Source organism: Ptiloglossa arizonensis, chromosome 13 (assembly GCF_051014685.1).
Source record: "Ptiloglossa arizonensis isolate GNS036 chromosome 13, iyPtiAriz1_principal, whole genome shotgun sequence".
Classification (NCBI taxonomy): Eukaryota; Metazoa; Arthropoda; class Insecta; order Hymenoptera; family Colletidae; genus Ptiloglossa; species Ptiloglossa arizonensis.
This window is the reverse complement of record NC_135060.1, coordinates 4,080,494-4,096,775: the sequence shown is the minus strand read 5'-3', so window position 1 is coordinate 4,096,775 and position 16,282 is coordinate 4,080,494. Positions and strand designations below refer to the sequence as shown.

General features: G+C 40.8%; 1 protein-coding gene and 1 long non-coding RNA gene across 5 annotated transcripts in view; one reads left to right on the top strand and one right to left on the bottom strand.

Annotated features, from left to right (window-relative positions):
- Syt1 (synaptotagmin 1) overlaps positions 1–16,282 on the bottom strand; it is a 52,676-nt gene that overhangs the window by 24,435 nt on the left and 11,959 nt on the right. Inside the window, exon 1 of one of the 4 annotated variants that reach the window (XM_076325804.1) lies at positions 14,228–14,462. The exons of 2 other annotated variants lie outside the window; for them this stretch is intronic. The gene's annotated coding sequence lies outside the window, so the exon portion shown is untranslated. Of the gene's footprint in view, positions 1–7,755; positions 7,900–14,227; positions 14,463–16,282 lie in introns of those variants that run through there. One more of the 4 variants, XM_076325805.1, reaches the window with a different exon arrangement.
- On the top strand, positions 1,718–4,983 carry LOC143154049 (uncharacterized). Its single transcript, XR_012993967.1, has 4 exons — positions 1,718–1,968; positions 2,573–2,908; positions 3,717–4,188; positions 4,310–4,983. It is a non-coding gene; the product is annotated as an uncharacterized LOC143154049 (long non-coding RNA).

Genomic DNA, 16,282 nt, shown 5'->3' with positions numbered 1-16,282 from the left:
GTTTTATTCGATGCTTTGCTTTCTAGATTCAATTTATTGTACAGAGCACCAGCGTCGTAAACGTATTATCATTAGCGCGCACTGTTAAAATGGACGATCCTTTAATTGTATCGAGTACTTTCGAAAGTAAAAATTTACTTTTAACTTCGAATAGACGCGGTGATTCTACGATAATAAATGTTCAATCGTGTGAACATTTCACTCTAAAGAACGCCAACATTATCATCCACGCAGTGAATCGAGAATCGCCTGAACTTTTCTCTTAGGATTTATAACTCCGCACGGTATAGCACGTACAAGAGCGAGAGTTATTCGAGTTTCAAGTGTGGACGATACGTTGAAGAAATAATGACTCCCGAAATGCAAGTGTTAGAGCAGCTGCGAGTGAATTTCGCCATGTTTGGGGAGTAAGTGTTCTTAGGGGTGGTTAGTGCGTCGCGGGGGTAGCGTTAAAAGCGAGAGCTGAACGAGTTCAGTGCACCTAAAGGGAATTTAAGCAGGAAATCGCAGAGAGAGGAATCGTCCTGTTTGAACGTACAGGATCCAACTGTAAAAGAGTTAATTTCTCACGCATAAATGAATAAAAAACCCACGAGAAAATATTTTCTCACGTGGCTCGGTTTTCGAGAATGTTAATTTTAAATCGACAATTACGTTCCACGTTAGTCGTAAAAAAAGGAAAAGAAGAACAAAGTACGCTCAGATGAGTTATATCGAGTTTTAAACCTACACGACACGTTTAGAATGAAATTATTACCGTTAATTTATATTTAACATATAACGTTAAAACTATTAATAGTTATTCAACCACCCTAACGTTATTTACACAGAGACCATATGGAAACACCTTATTCACAGTATTGAGAATTGTTCGAATCTTCTTCGTACCGTTTCTTACCGTAGAACGTATCGTGATCGACACGGTGAGTCGTATTTTCCATTCAATGATATATAAAGCAACGACAGCGCAGAGAAAATGCTCGATTTAACGTCCAACTGCTCATAATAGGATCCCTGGGCAGCAAACGCAGGAGAAGAAGTAGCGTTTCGAAAGTGCCTCGAATTCACGAGACACGGTAATTATGTTTGACTTACGAATTCGTGATAATTGGAGAACTCAACGACGGAGAGATGCTCAGAAGTGAGGAAAAGTTGTGCGCGTGCCTCGTGACGCTCGGCGTCTTTCGTATCGATGAATAGCACGAGTGACTTGTATATATATATAAAAGATATATATGTAATGTGTGTGTGCGTGTGTAAAATGTATATACACATATGCACCAAGGAAGTGTGTAAAATCAATAGGGATATCTTCAATAGGATTTACGCGTTGAGCCTCGTATCTGTTCGTAGCACTTTCATAACACGAATATTTTCACGCTTCCACAGTGTTAATAATAATAGCAACGAACATCGTAAATGAACATCATAAGAAATGGAATGTTCGTTGGAAGAAAATCTTCACGAATGTAACGAAAACCGAACAACGTGCGAAGTTTGATGAATGGCCAATATTTACATATACGTGCATCGATTCGATTTTAGGTATACATATTTGTTGATCGGCCAACAATTTCTTACATATAATCTACTATATAAATGATCGATATTAGCACGTGTTCGAAATAAAAGTTATCGAACAGTCAAGTTAATCGTTCTTACCGATCACAGAATAAAAACGTTTAAAAATGTTCGAAAATTCGTCGATGGGGTAGAACGAAATATATAATCTATTTCCAGCACGATATAAACAATATTGATGTATTCGCAAAGAGTTCCACTATGTATCGAGTCATTTTTTATGAAAGAATATTTTTCCTTCGCGAAGAAACTATTTATGTGGAATACGTGTCGAACGTAAGGAACAAGTGATTTAAGATAAACGGAGTTTGAGTAAAATTCCAAAATTCCGTTCTGCAAGATTAACGTCGATAATTGTAAACTAATTTTAGACCGGGAATCAGCACGGTGAGTATTTTTAAGCTTCAATAACCGTTCTTCCTTGGCACTAATTCCACGCTTCGCTTTCTTATATATCCTCTTACTATTGCAATTCTTTTCCTCCAGAAATACGCGTTCTTCCGACCGACTCTGCATTAAAACGCGTCCCTAGGTCTTTTAACCATCAGCACTTCTTACTTTTTCTACTTCTTATATTCGATTTTGTTTTGCTCCGCTTTTTATTTTGCTTCGTACAATGGCTTTGAGGTTGGATTTCGAAGCAGATTCTGACCGTGTCTTTTCTTTAGACACCTATGAAATCATTCTCTGTTAGGACTCGTACACTGTCTTCTAATTTGTACAAGAAAATTGTCACGACAACAATAATTATCACCAACGAACGTAGACAAACTTCATGGAGAATAGAATAGTTTTAAGTAAAATATTGTTCCGGCAAAAGCTTGAACATTAAATAACACGCTTGAAATTTCAAAGTTAAGTTTCGAGACTGTAATATACTCGAAATGCCTTGATAATTAATCAACATTACATTCCGCTATTAGTTGCGAGATAATTTTCTATATAACGTAAAACGTATTCAAATATATCCATCGATCATTTTCTTCTCTAGATGAATGGCGAACATAGATAAATTTCAAGAACTATTCAAACATGTAATTCGAATTTTGGGACGAAAGTATATTAAGAAAATGTTGATAACAATGGGAGAAATTTTTTGTCGAACTAGAAACAGTACGATGTCTTGTCAAATGTGAGACAACAAATATATAGAATATTATCGACGAGTAACGGTTACTCAAATCGAGTTAACAAAACGAAAGAAAGTGTCTAAACACAGGTAACGTTATCGGTAGAAGCAAACCAATTAAATGTTATCGCGTGATCGCGTAATCACGGACCAAACCAACGACCCTTATCGAACGAGACATCTTGAAAATGTTTCCAGGTACATTATAATTATAACTTTTAACTTTAGACGTAAGACTGTAAATAGGATTCGCACACTGGATTATTAGGCGCGTTACCGGAATCTTTCGCCGAACTTTCTTTACTTTTTCGTGACCGCGAACCACGAGTCTGAACTTCGATCAAAGTAAAAGAGAATTCTTTCGGGAGCTTCGAGATTTTAATTACGATCGTATTTCGCGCAGTACCTTTTCGTACGTAAAATACACGGAGAACAGTTCTAAGCACCGGGAACTACATTTTCGGAGGTACAATTGAAGGTGAAAATCTCCGAGAAAATTTTATTTTAGCAACCACTTTCCTTCCTTGCGCCCTCGAGGGACGAGAATGGGGATGACGGTGGTTAGGCGAGGGTACTTGATACTATTTGAACCGTTGTCACGGTTTCCTTCAGCAATTATATCTATCGCGAGGAGCTGGCTGTCGGCCGGTCGGATTTAATTTATAATTGGTTGAAGAATCAATGTCAGCGCCGCTAAAGCGAGCCACTCCAGAATCCAGAGCCGAGATTAAACGCATTTCCCCCGAGGCGACCATTATCGTGTACGATATAATATTAACTCTCGGCGTAAAATGTACTTTCACGGACGTGCAGTTTGCGTTTCGCGCTCGAGGATAATTATTTAGGGTGAATTTATTCAGACGTACTCTGTATTAACTCTTACCGTGCCGCGTATGGGTCTTCTCGGACCCAATGGGAAACGTTCGACGGTACAACTTTCCTAAGGAATTAATTTACCGTTACGAATTAAGAAAGGTAAGATGAAATAATGGAATTTTTATTCCAGGTATTTTTCCAAGCGAGCTCAAATCACGGGTCCGTTTGGACCCGTGCGTTTTCTCTCTCGCGGTCGTCCAAATAATCGCTGGTATTACGTGAATTGTGTATCAATTATACAACCACCAGCGAGCTAGTCAACCCAAGGAAATGGTCGAACACACTTGATTTCCTGTAATGGTTCGCGAAGGTTCCGGTGTATTTATAGGAATTTTTCTCAGCGCACGAGATAAAAAAAGAAACTAAAACCGAATGCGATCAACGAATTCCCGAACGATATTACGAAGACGATAGGAAAATGCATCGGGAAACGATTAAGATTAAGTGACAGTGCATTCGATGATGCGTTTGGGTAAAGTACTTTAGTGAAATGAAATGTGAAATATCTCGTGAAATATTAATTTTAAGCGAAATTTAATTTAATATACGACTAGATTGAACGAAGATCGTAAAACGAATGTACCGATAGGTCCAAATTCCAAGTAAGAGATTTTGAAATATGAAAATGAATTCGATTTATCCATTCGAATTAATTAATTCTATTAATTTTATATATTCGAAGTTTTCTATTTGGAAATTTTTGAGAGCGATATAACGTTTCAGATTCCCAGGAATTTCGATAATGAAAATTCAACAGTTTCTTGATAGAACTAACCGTAGCTGCCAAGGTTCAAGGAAACGTTGTAAGGTTAAAGTTTTCAGTAACGACCCGAATAGAATGTCCCATGCTGGTAACTGGTGAGCTTCACGTCGTTCAATGTGCCAACGATGGATTAGATTTACTTCTACCGAGATTACTTGGAAAAAAAGTTATTAAAGAAACGAACGCTTTTCACAAAAAGCTGTTTCGGCCTAGATTGCCAGTGAGTTCCTCGCAGCGAAGCTTGTCCATCAACCCTTGCTATAGTCGCGATTCGCGTGTCGTGATTGACTCCTATGTAACAGAGTCATTTGCTTAATGAACCTGTAGGAACAGGTTTGTGCAAACAGCACTCTAGCGGTGTTATCTGGGCTTTCGTTTGAAAGCCAAAGTAAAATATACTTTTTAAGGCTAATCTGATGCACGATGAAGGGTTTCGGTTTATGTGAACGAAAACATAGGGTTCCGATTGAAAAATGTGCAGATGCAATTTGCGAGATACTGTGAACGAACATCGAAAAGTACGAATTCACGTGGCGAGGTAGATTGGAGAAGAAGAGAATTTAGAAAAAGAAAAAGAATTTAATCTATTTTTTCATCAAATAGTTCTAATTAATTACCATCCTCGTAGAGCAAGAAGACGATATTTAACCTTTAACGCAACATTGTACATAGTTTTTAATAAGAATTTAGCCGTTTCGCTATATTAAAGTTTCAGAACGATCGCAACGATCTGGTTGAATTTTATTACCATTTACGTTTATTACGTACGACTACTCGTTTTACGCAAGTTAACGTTTATACTACTCATTTTGTTTTGTTCTATATTCGTATCGTCGATGTTCCTCTTGCCGACATTATTAAATCAATTATGTTCGTTAGGACTAAGTTATCGATTTATTTTTTAAATATAACAAACAATGTATAATTACGTAATCGTACTATACGTTAGAGTTAGGAGAAAATGTCGTAAAACGGCATCAAATGGCCACAGACATTGTATATGTCGTGCTATGATTATGCACTTTTGTGCATCGGTATATCTGAATACTGCAATTGCACTTTCTGTTCAATCGGAAGCCCAAACTTTAGATTATTCCAATGGGTGCAGTTCTTTGACTACGTATAAAGAAGTATGATAACGTTATACTTCAAAATTATTTAGTTAGAAGTTATTTTAATTACAAGTTTGCTCAATTATTTCGTTGTATCGATATTTATATTTGGACGTGTACCGTCTTGCCAGTGTTGTTCTATTTTATAATATTAGCAGACACGAGATACTGATGTTAAAAGAGATAACGGATGCAACGTATATATACATACATCTGTTACCGTTTTAAACATACAGCTTGTCCCAGTTACGCGGGACACTGCACGGCGAAGACTATGTGTGAATTAACTAAATAAGTGAGTTGAACATCGTTGGCTTTCCCAGCGAAGGTAGTACTTAATAATTATCTATATCGAGATTAAGTTTAGAAACAGCCCCTTTGCTAGATTTCGTCTCTCCGAACCCTTATCTCTCCTCTACGAGTAACTTTCCTAGTGACGAATAAATAAAAATGGACGATGGTCGATCGATTGAAATTTGTGATCCAAGTATTTAGACAAAATCGTGAAATCCTTTGGAATCTTCACGACGATGGTCGATCGATTAAAATTTGCGATCCAAGTATTCAGATAAAATCGTGAAACCCTTTGGAATCTTCGAGACGATGATCGATCGACCGAAGTTTCTGATCCAAGTATTTAGACAAAATCGTGAAATCCATTAGAATCTTCACTGACGGGACCATTTGGAGATCTCTAAAACAGTCTCTTTAAGAGGCGTGCTCTGAAAGCGTTGGGCGTTTCATGAAACTGAAACGCGAAGAACGACGGATGTTCATTCAGGAAGAAGCACTCTTCAATCAAGGCAATCGCGTGCACTTTCTCGTCTGGTCTCTAAACCGTTCGTCCATCCCACCGTCGAATGCGGTTTAACCGGTGTTCCATGTTATTACACCTATAATTGAAGACGTTCGCGAAACATCGCTAGCCCATGTTGTGACATTATGTGATTTGCGCTTGTTAAGCGACACTTTTCTATCTTGGGATGTGTTTCCTTTGTGACGAAAGTCTTCGAGTACCGTCCGAACAAACCATTGTATCGTTTGTTACTCGTAGGTAGTTTCTTGTTTAAACAAATTTGTTCGTTGCAGAACAAGACCTCATTCGTAATTGATCATAGTTAGAGCTTTGTCAAATTTGCGTTTTATTAAACGACACTTTTTTATTTTTGTGCGACTGGTTGTGTTTTCTTTGGAACTAGAGACTTTCGAGATCTATCTAAACAAATATTTAATTAACACATTACTATTGCTTGTAATTATTTTTCTATTGAAACGAATCTTTTTGTAAGCAAGTCTACGGTGGACCATCTACAGGTTGAGTTACCTAATTATTAGAAATATCTAATATGTTGTTTCCGCTGACGCAAAATACGTATAGAAAAATATATCTCGAGGGTGCAGGTGACACAATGAAGAATATTTTTCCCTTAAGGTCACATTTATCGATACGTCGAAGTCATTAACATTTTTCTTAAGCAGATGGCACACTGTCATCAACGTGTGTTATAGTCGACAAAAAGAATTCAGTTATATATGATACGATGATCTTTGGATGACCTTCTAAGTAGCTATTTTTATAAAATTATAATTTCATGCGAATAGAAAGAACGACGATGGTTTGATATTTACTAATATTTTTCTAGAATAGAATATTAATATTAATATTAAGACGATTTATAAACCCTTGGGAGAAATTATAATGTAATTTGGAATAATCGTGGTAAAAGTATAGTAAATACCGGCGAAGCAATTATAGTTAAATTTAATATAGTAAATAATTTAAATTATTGGGAGAATATTTGGAAGTTCAAAAACGCAACGAATGTGCAATTAATATTGGAACATCATCATTGTATCATTGAAATACAATTATCAGTAAAATGAGTACATTGACCGGAGCATATTAATACAGAAATTATAATGAAATTGTCGTATAATGAATTTCATAGTGAAATTATGATAAAAATAATATTCAGAGAAAATGGTTAAAATTACCGTAAAATCGCAAAGTAAAAATTCCAGTGAAAGTGGTATAGAGTTAATATAAAATTACGATAAAAATAAAGTAACTTACACTACGGTTACTATAAGATCACTGCAAAATTGTATGAAAATGGAGATTGTGACAAAATTATGACAAAATTTCTATAGCTATATGATGAAATTAAAATCACAAAGGAATTTGTGAAAATTACCATAAAGTTACGATTGAACTAAGATTACGATAAATTAATAGTACAATTACTGTAAAATTGTAACAAAATGAAATTGGGATAGAATTATTATATAATTACTTTACAATTCCAGTTATTCCACGATTACAGCAATACGCAAATCACTTCCGAGATTTTGAGTACGTTTGTCTTGAATTACTGTTGTGTCCGAATAGGATTTAGGTTTCACTGGCGTGCATCGTGCAATAGTGGGCACAAGTGCATAGTCGAAGCTCGAATCGATAGAACCGCGTGCTTATACAATAGATACTGGTCCAATAATATTAACCGCGACTTCTCAGTTTGTACTGTAGCTATAGTTATTCGGATATTCCTGTCCCTGTGTGTAATTAAAGTGTTCGATTGTTCCTATAACACGATGTAGTACGCTTAAAAATAATCTTTGTCGCAAGATTCACTTCGGGACAATTATCACAATCTAAGTTTATTCTTAGCACTTTTTCTAAAAAAAGAAAACAGAATAAACAGGCAATAGTTAAACCCAACGTTGCGATTATAGTATCTTCGTCCCTCAAAAGATGTACTGCTCCATTCAAAAACTATTCGCATGTTCCGGATACTATCGTACCTTTTTTTTTCGATTTCCTGTGTCCTTTGAAAAAATACAAAATAAATCTAAAGGAATATTTCAAGTCTTTCATTCTACAAGAGAAGTTGAAACAATCGCTATTTCATAAAAAAAGTACAACCATACCACAACACATCTTTTATCATATATTGTACATTATGTATATACATTTTTTCTTTTCTATTTTATTCGTGGAATTGTTTTCTAGACTGAGAGTAGTGACTAAATACCTCGTAAGTTTCGTTGGAGAACAAACGTAACTTGACTGATATTCTCAAAATTGAAAATACGTATAAGTAACGGTAAGAATCAATTTGTAAACTAATTTTCCCGTCATTTTCGTCTAATTTTCCATCCAACAAATTCTGTTAACGCGTAGCGAAAAATTCACGCGATCAAGGGTTAAGCCACGTTAATGGTAGCATTAAGCTTGGTTCAGATTAGGTTGTGTGATGAGTAATTAGCTCCATAACCCGGACCACCGACCAATCACGATGATTTCTGCTCTCGAATCACGGTGGAGCGCATTCGAGCAACTTTAGCGACTTATAATTTTAATTTCATCGTGAGTTACAAATGATAAAGCGATAAAGCATCGGGGGACGGCACTCGTTAAAACGTTACGTTAATTACGTTTAGTGGCTTGGTCCTTTTTATCGTACAGGTACGATCGTTTTCGAACCATTCTGAAATCGAAATACACTTAAAATACCGAGTACACGTATCGAATATTCGAAACGAGCAACGAATAATTCGATATTTTTCATTCCCGGTGATCAAATATCGAGGTTCGTTTGTATTTACTACTCGATAGTGCTGTGAAGCGTTAAAGTCTCCGGTAACGTGTACTCGACGATGCATCGAATACCGAATACACTTGCAAACAGATATATCGATCATCGAACAATTGTTCGATTCAAACATCGAACATTATTTACAAAGAATCGTCCGTGTTATTTTGCTCGTTTATTTTAACGAGACGTGTGCGGAGAAAGAATACAATAATTTCGAAACGTCGAAATAAGGTATTGAACATTGATCGATCTTGCACTCTCCATGAAGAAATTGTGTATTATAAAGGAGCTTAAATTTTTAAATAATTCATAATTCGTTACACGTGTTTGAATTCTATATCCGATTAACAGAGGAATAATTGCGTTGTAAACTTGCATTTAAAGATGTAAAAATAATATATAGTGTTTATATATATTTATAAAAATATATATAAATCAAATATTAGTGTATTTCGTATTTTATATATATATATATACTCTAATATTAATGAATTTCATGTTATTTAGTATTTAGTAACCTGAGAATAAAGCGTTATCTGGTACCTAGATAAAAACGTACCGAACATCGAAATCGAATAAAGCATTCTATGCTTATTCGAGCATCGAGTACGAAATTTTAATACGTTCGGTATTCAACGAGTATTACAAAAGATCCGTGTATTCCGTGCTCGAGGACGAAGTCGAATAAAAGCGTTCCGTGATTGCAGAGCCATCGAATACGGGGTTCGACTACAAACGGAATACAGATTAATAAGCTGTTCGAGTACTTGACTAATTCATTCCATCACTGGCTCCCATTCTTTAAGATAACGGTCATTCGACTATCCACTGTCCCGATATCATTCACAAGGACGTTTTCCGTGCGATCGCTGTTCGAATTTCTCAACGTCCTTTAAAATGAATGGATCGTGTCACTGTCGCGTATCGAAGCGATACCATTCTTCGATCGATTCCCTCGTCCTCGTTGTTAACGAATCTCCGTTAAAATTTCGTTAATTCGTTCGACTTGACTACGCGCACTTTCGAACATTCCGATACTACTTTATACGATCATTCCGCACTCCACATTTTCATTCTCTGTTATTTTTCCATCTTCGATCAGATTTTCTAACGTTTCGTTCGTTAATGAAATTTTCCTCGGCTAATAAATGAAACGAACAATCCGTGCATCGCGTGCGTTGAACGCCCACGCGTGTTCGTGGAACACGCTCAACGAATGCCCCTACGTGATTTCCGCACACGGCGCGTGTCTCGGGGAGGGTCGAATGGGGAAGGAAAATTCAATGGGACGAAACACGTTACCAAGGGGGAAACTTTAATCGCGATTGGTCGAAATCATCGACGAATGGATCGAACTCGCTGATCACGAATCGACGACACTATCACCGAGAACGGAAACAACCGACGCAAACATCTGGACGCGACGGTTGGGTAAATACCGATGCACACGGTTTCTAGGGGTTTCCAGGCGTGCAGGTTGGAACTAAAATGAAATTCGGTGCAACGAAACATCGTGCCAAGAGAGAAATGGAATAACGAAGGATTGAAATCGTAACGAAGGATTGAAAACGAAGGATTACAGTTCGTTGATTACGACTGCAGCGGCCGCTGCAAACAACTCGGAGACTACAGCCGTTCAATATTAACACTTGGACCAAGTGTTTCGCGAATAACAACGCTGAACAAATTTTACGAAATAAGTTTGCTACCCGATAAGACATCGAGAAACGAAACAACTGAAATCGTCGACAGAAGGATCAAATCCATCGATTACATTTCGGTAGCCTGTAAACGAACCGAGGCTACGTATCTTGAAGATTACTCCAATACGGACACTCGGACGTGGTATTTCGTAAATAATTCTAAACGTACCTGGTAGCTACTTCTATTTGTTTGGCTCGCGAAACAAGTTCGAGCGCGACGAGACACTGAGAGACGAGGATTCGAAAACGTCAAGTAGAAGGATGAAATTCGTTCGTAACGATTCGGTGGCGGCCGGAAATCGTCGCGGAGACCGTGGTTATCGAGCACGGGAATCTGGTGGAAGATAAAATGTCGATACGACTGAAATGGAACACCGGAGAAACCTCGAAAGGGTTGTGTCCACTGATCCCAGATTCGGTGTTGTTAGAGAAACGTTAGCGACGAACATGGACGTCGTAACGCAGAAACGAGGCTGTTTGCTATCTTTCGAAGACATTTACCGTAGGCTCTATCGTTGAATGACACTTTTAAAGACGGATTCGCTGGCAAAGTCTCCTCCTTGATCCTCTCCTTGATCGGAAAGACCTCGTAGGCAATTTGGAAAGCGTGCCAGCGGGACAACAAAGGGGTTGGGTCGTCGAAAGGGGGATCGTGTCCACGGGGTCCACCGATGTTCGTTCACGGACGCCAGTCGATCGACTTTCGCGAAAGACAAGGATTAAATCCATCGTTTGCGATTCAGTGGCGCTTGGAAATATGTCGCGGAGACCGTGGTTATCGAGCACGGGAATCTGCTCGAAGATAAAAAGTCGATACCCCTGAAATGGAACAGAGGAGAAGCTTTGGAAGGATTATATTCGCTGATTATGGAGCCGATGTTGGTGCAGAAACTTTCCACCACCGTTTACTATCGATGGAAGACGTTTATCGCGAATTCCATTCGTAACAGACACGTTTCGAGAGACGAATTCTCCTCCACGATTCCTTGCTCGACCGCGAAGATCTCGTAAGCGAGTTGAAAAGCGAGCCAACGGGACAATAAAGGGGTTGAGAAGACGATGCGTACGACGGGGTTCACCGATGTTCGTTCAAGGACTCTGTTGATCGATTTGCGTAAGAAACGATTTTTCAGATGTATTCGCTGATAGTGTCTTCTCCTCGAACGGAGAGATGGTGCAGATAACAAACTTCGTTAAGATGCTATCATTGTGGAGTGACTATGGTAGCCATGGTAATTTTAATATTGTGTTATAGCGGTACGGTCTTCGCAGGTAGTTTTAGTATCGTGTTGTAGCAGTGTAGCCTTCGTAGGCTTTCGTAGCCATCAAGTGGACAAGTCTTTTTTTAAACTTCCACGTATTCCTTACAATTCGTCTACAGTAACATGTGCCAAATTAGCAAACATCGTTAAGATGTCATTGTGGAGCAACTCATATGGTAGTCCTGGTATCGTGTTATAGCGATGTAGATTTTCATAGCTATGGTGGACGAGATTTTTTAAACTTCCACGTATTCTTCGCAATTCGTCTACGATGATATTCGTCAAAAATAGCAAACTTCGTCAAGAAGACATCGCTGTGGAGCGACTATGGTACTCGTATGCTACTTCTAGTATCGTGGTGCTGCTAGTAGGCCTGGAATTACAGCAGCAGGTACAGCGAGTGGTACCTTTTCAGTCTTTCAACAGCTTTCGTAGACTTTTGTAACTATCGTGGGCGCGTTGAAAAGCGTGCCAGCGAGACAACAAAGGGGTTTGGCCACCGAAAAGGGGATCGTATCCAGCGGTATACGTCGATGTTCATTCACGGGACCTGTCGATCGACTTCCTCGTTGGGATCGGGGCGCAACCGATGAAATCGATGCCGCGTAGAATTCAGATGCGTTCACGCCGGGTACGCCGGAGGAGGATCGATCGGTTGGTCCCGTTCACGTTTTCTGGGATACGTATCGAGTGCCGCGAGCGAACGAGCACGGTACGTTGATAACAAGGATGGAAAGGAATCGGAGCACCTCGAACGTAAATTAGCACGGTCGAGCAACCGATGCACAACATAACCGAGTAGGGTCCCAAACGGAAGCAGGGTCCCAAACGGTTCATCGGTTGCTTCTGTGACGACCGACGACCCGTAAAGCACCAGGAGAGTTCAGATTCGCGTACCTAGAAGTCAAAGGTAAAACGAGGGGAATGTTTTCAAAGCCGCGGGGGGATCCGAGCCTCGTCGAAGACCGGCGAACCACGTTCTCGAGAACGATTCTGAAACGAAACGAGCGGAACCCTGGGGATCGACGAGTATGGTACGACGACGAAACGAGGGGATCGAGACGAAGATTTCGCTACCGTTGATGGGTATTTCGGAACCTGGGGGCCGCAAAGCCACTTGGGAACGGAGATCAATCCAATCGAGCAAAAAAATGCTACCGAACGATGTACACTGTACATTGCGCGAGAGAAATTGGTAACGGAGATGAACCATCGGGGCTCTAAGGGTGTTGTACGATGCACACTGTACGAGAGGAATCCTTTCGTCGGTAGTTGCCGTGTTCGCGACAGGGACGTTGGTAGGCGTTAATTTATGCGATATGGATCCCGGCCAATTCCGGAGTAACCTTTTTCGGAGTCCCGATCCAATCCAAGGGCATTTTAAAAACATTCCCAACAACAGGGTCCAAGAAGGTAGGGAACAACAAAGTGGTAGAGCGGACGATAGAAAAACTAACCCGGAGAGATAACAGAGATCGCTACTAACACTGTCGCTCGGAAAAGTGACTCTGAGAGTTAGATGTAACGCGCTACAACTCAACAGAGTCTGAATATCATTGGGAAAAAACTTCGACTGGAAGAGAATCAACGATCCGTCCGCGCAAAGTGCATCCATCGCTCCGGACAAAAATACCCCGGAGGCGCAAAATCAACGATACACACCGTGAACGGGATCCGCTACCCCCCGAGTGAACGCGAGTCAAGGTAGAAATGATAGACCATCTTTAGCTAATAGAGTACGACTACCACCCCAACGAACGACCCACAACGGTAGAAACGACACTCCGGTTGGCGGTAGAAGTACAACCAGAAATAGCTACCTCGCTGTTCGAGAAATCTATAATCTACTGGTGGTGCACGAGAACGCAACCGACTACGATTTCTATCTACCAACGATAACGGAAACGCAGCCACGAACCGTGCGATCCGACTCTGTGCGCGCTAAAAACATCTCCACCGAGGGTAGAAAAAAAAAAGAATCGTGAAAACGGACTCGCGAAAGCGGCGAACCGTGGGACACGGACGGTGCCAGTCCTCTTAAGGTGGCTTAGGAAACCGTAGAAGCTTCGCAAAACGGAAATTCCTCGTAACGTGGCGAGAATTCCAAGCGTTCCCGTGAACAGCGTAACGGTTAACGGGGTTGTCCCGCGAACCAGTATCCCGGGTTGGTGCACGGTACCGCACGTCGAGAAGTTTTCTACTCACGGGGCGGTTGTTCGTCGGCTGGCTGCTCTGCGAACGGTGGATGCTTCACTCGCCTGGATGGTTTGATCCACGGGCCGTGGTACACGCGCAAAACGTAAAGTCAGTTGCGTGAACGAACGTGGTGTCTTGTCGTGGTAGGGAAACACGGGCGTCGCGTTTTACAAGCGCATCGTTATACGCCCTGCGACATCGACGACGGTGTAGACGGTGGAAAAATCTATCGGTGGCACGGTCTCTCGAGGTGGGACACGAGTGCGCCTGACCGCTAGGCGGACACGAACATGGCCGACCCCGACGAAATCGATAAAACACGTTACGAGTCGTCGGGTGGGAGCGACGCGTGCGCCTCTCTCTCGCGAGACGGCGGAGATCGGCATTATCGGCGGGACCGACGTCACGCTCGACCACCGACATTTGATGGAACTCATCCTCGGATTCCGTCCCCACCGGGGGCGATCCTCGCGGGCTTGAATGGGCGCGGATCGGTTTCGGAAACGACGCCGTGAGGGTCGGGACCGTTCGAACAATTGAATGACCGGAACGTGTTGAGAGAACTCGAATGCAACCAATTAAACTTGCCCGTTCCGTAGTTATATCGAGTAGTTACAGACTATTTAAAGAGACGGCCGGACGAACCCCCGATCATTGAGGTTATGTCACGGGTATGGGCTTGTTTACTACCGATGCAACCTAAGTAAAGGAGACCCGAACGGCTGATTTACTCCGGAGTCTTGCATTTTCCTGGAACTTGACTCCTGTCCCGTTTTCTCGTAGATCGAAACCAGGATCGGTGAGAGATCGGAGAGTAAGAGTTACGGGGCTTCGTCGCGCACGTGTTGAGCGTGTAGTTTCTCGAGAGTGTTTGGGTAGGTTTGATTCGTTCGATGACAATTTACTTCCGATGTAGTCTCGACGGTTACGCGTATCTTCAACGATAACTTCACTTCTCGTGCGATAATTTTACTTCTCTTTCGAACTTTGTGTTATTCCTTTTAACGAGGAGGGTGGACGCATTAACAAATGGGTTCTCGCGGAGACGTCGACGACAGTTTTCAGACGCAACGATCACGGATGAGGGAACCTCGAGCTCGGAAGAAATTCCTCTCGGCGCCAAACCTTCGTCTACCGGGAACAATGGAGAGTGCGTCTCGTGCAGTCCCTTCGGGGAAAACGCGCTCAAAGAGCGATGGAAGAGTGGTAGCGAAACCCTTGTGAAACCTTTGACGTCGATCAGAGTCAGTCAGAATTTAGAAAGCAGCGGTTACGGAACTCTGGCGTCGGTTAGGCATACCGAGCAAGTAGCCTCGCAGGATTCTGCGTGTCGATCGTGTCACACCGGCCCGATCGAATTCCCAGTCAAGTGCCAAACAAAGCACTCTGTAACACTTGGAAGTAATTATCCGATTTGTTACTTCATTGCTCGACTGTATAACGTTTAACTCTGTGTTACTCGGGTCTTCCCACCGCACCCTCGTAATACATTGTTTTTCTAGAAATAAAGCCATTAGATGTCATAGACGTTTAGTATCGTTTGCGTTCTCTACGGTCCTCCTGTTGTACTGTAAAGTTAGAAACCACGTAAAGTTAGAAATTTTTTATACGAGTATTGAGAAAGAATGCTTCAAGATCGAGTATTAATTTACCTAGGTGAGCTTTCGAGTCGTGCGAGAGACTATTGTAGTAAGCGTGACTCGATGCTTTTCTATTTTCTTCACCGAGTGTATGATTAAACGAAAGATCAAGTCGTAATAGCTTAAGCATAAGGATCAAGTCGTCGTAGTTCCAATGGCTTAGGTGATCCCTCGAGTAACAAGTTGTTACGGTGAATTAAATTGGGTGACGCTTTCTTAGGTCCTCTCGTTGTATTATAAAGTTACGAACCATACGTTCTAGAGATTTCTTACCAGAAGAACGAAAGAACGCTTAAAGATCAAGTCGTATTAATTTCAAATCGCTTAGGTGATCCTTCGTGTCGTATAATAAGACGACGTAACGTGATTCGTGAACGTGGCCCTAACATTGAATTCACGATACTAAACGTTTCGAACGCTCTAT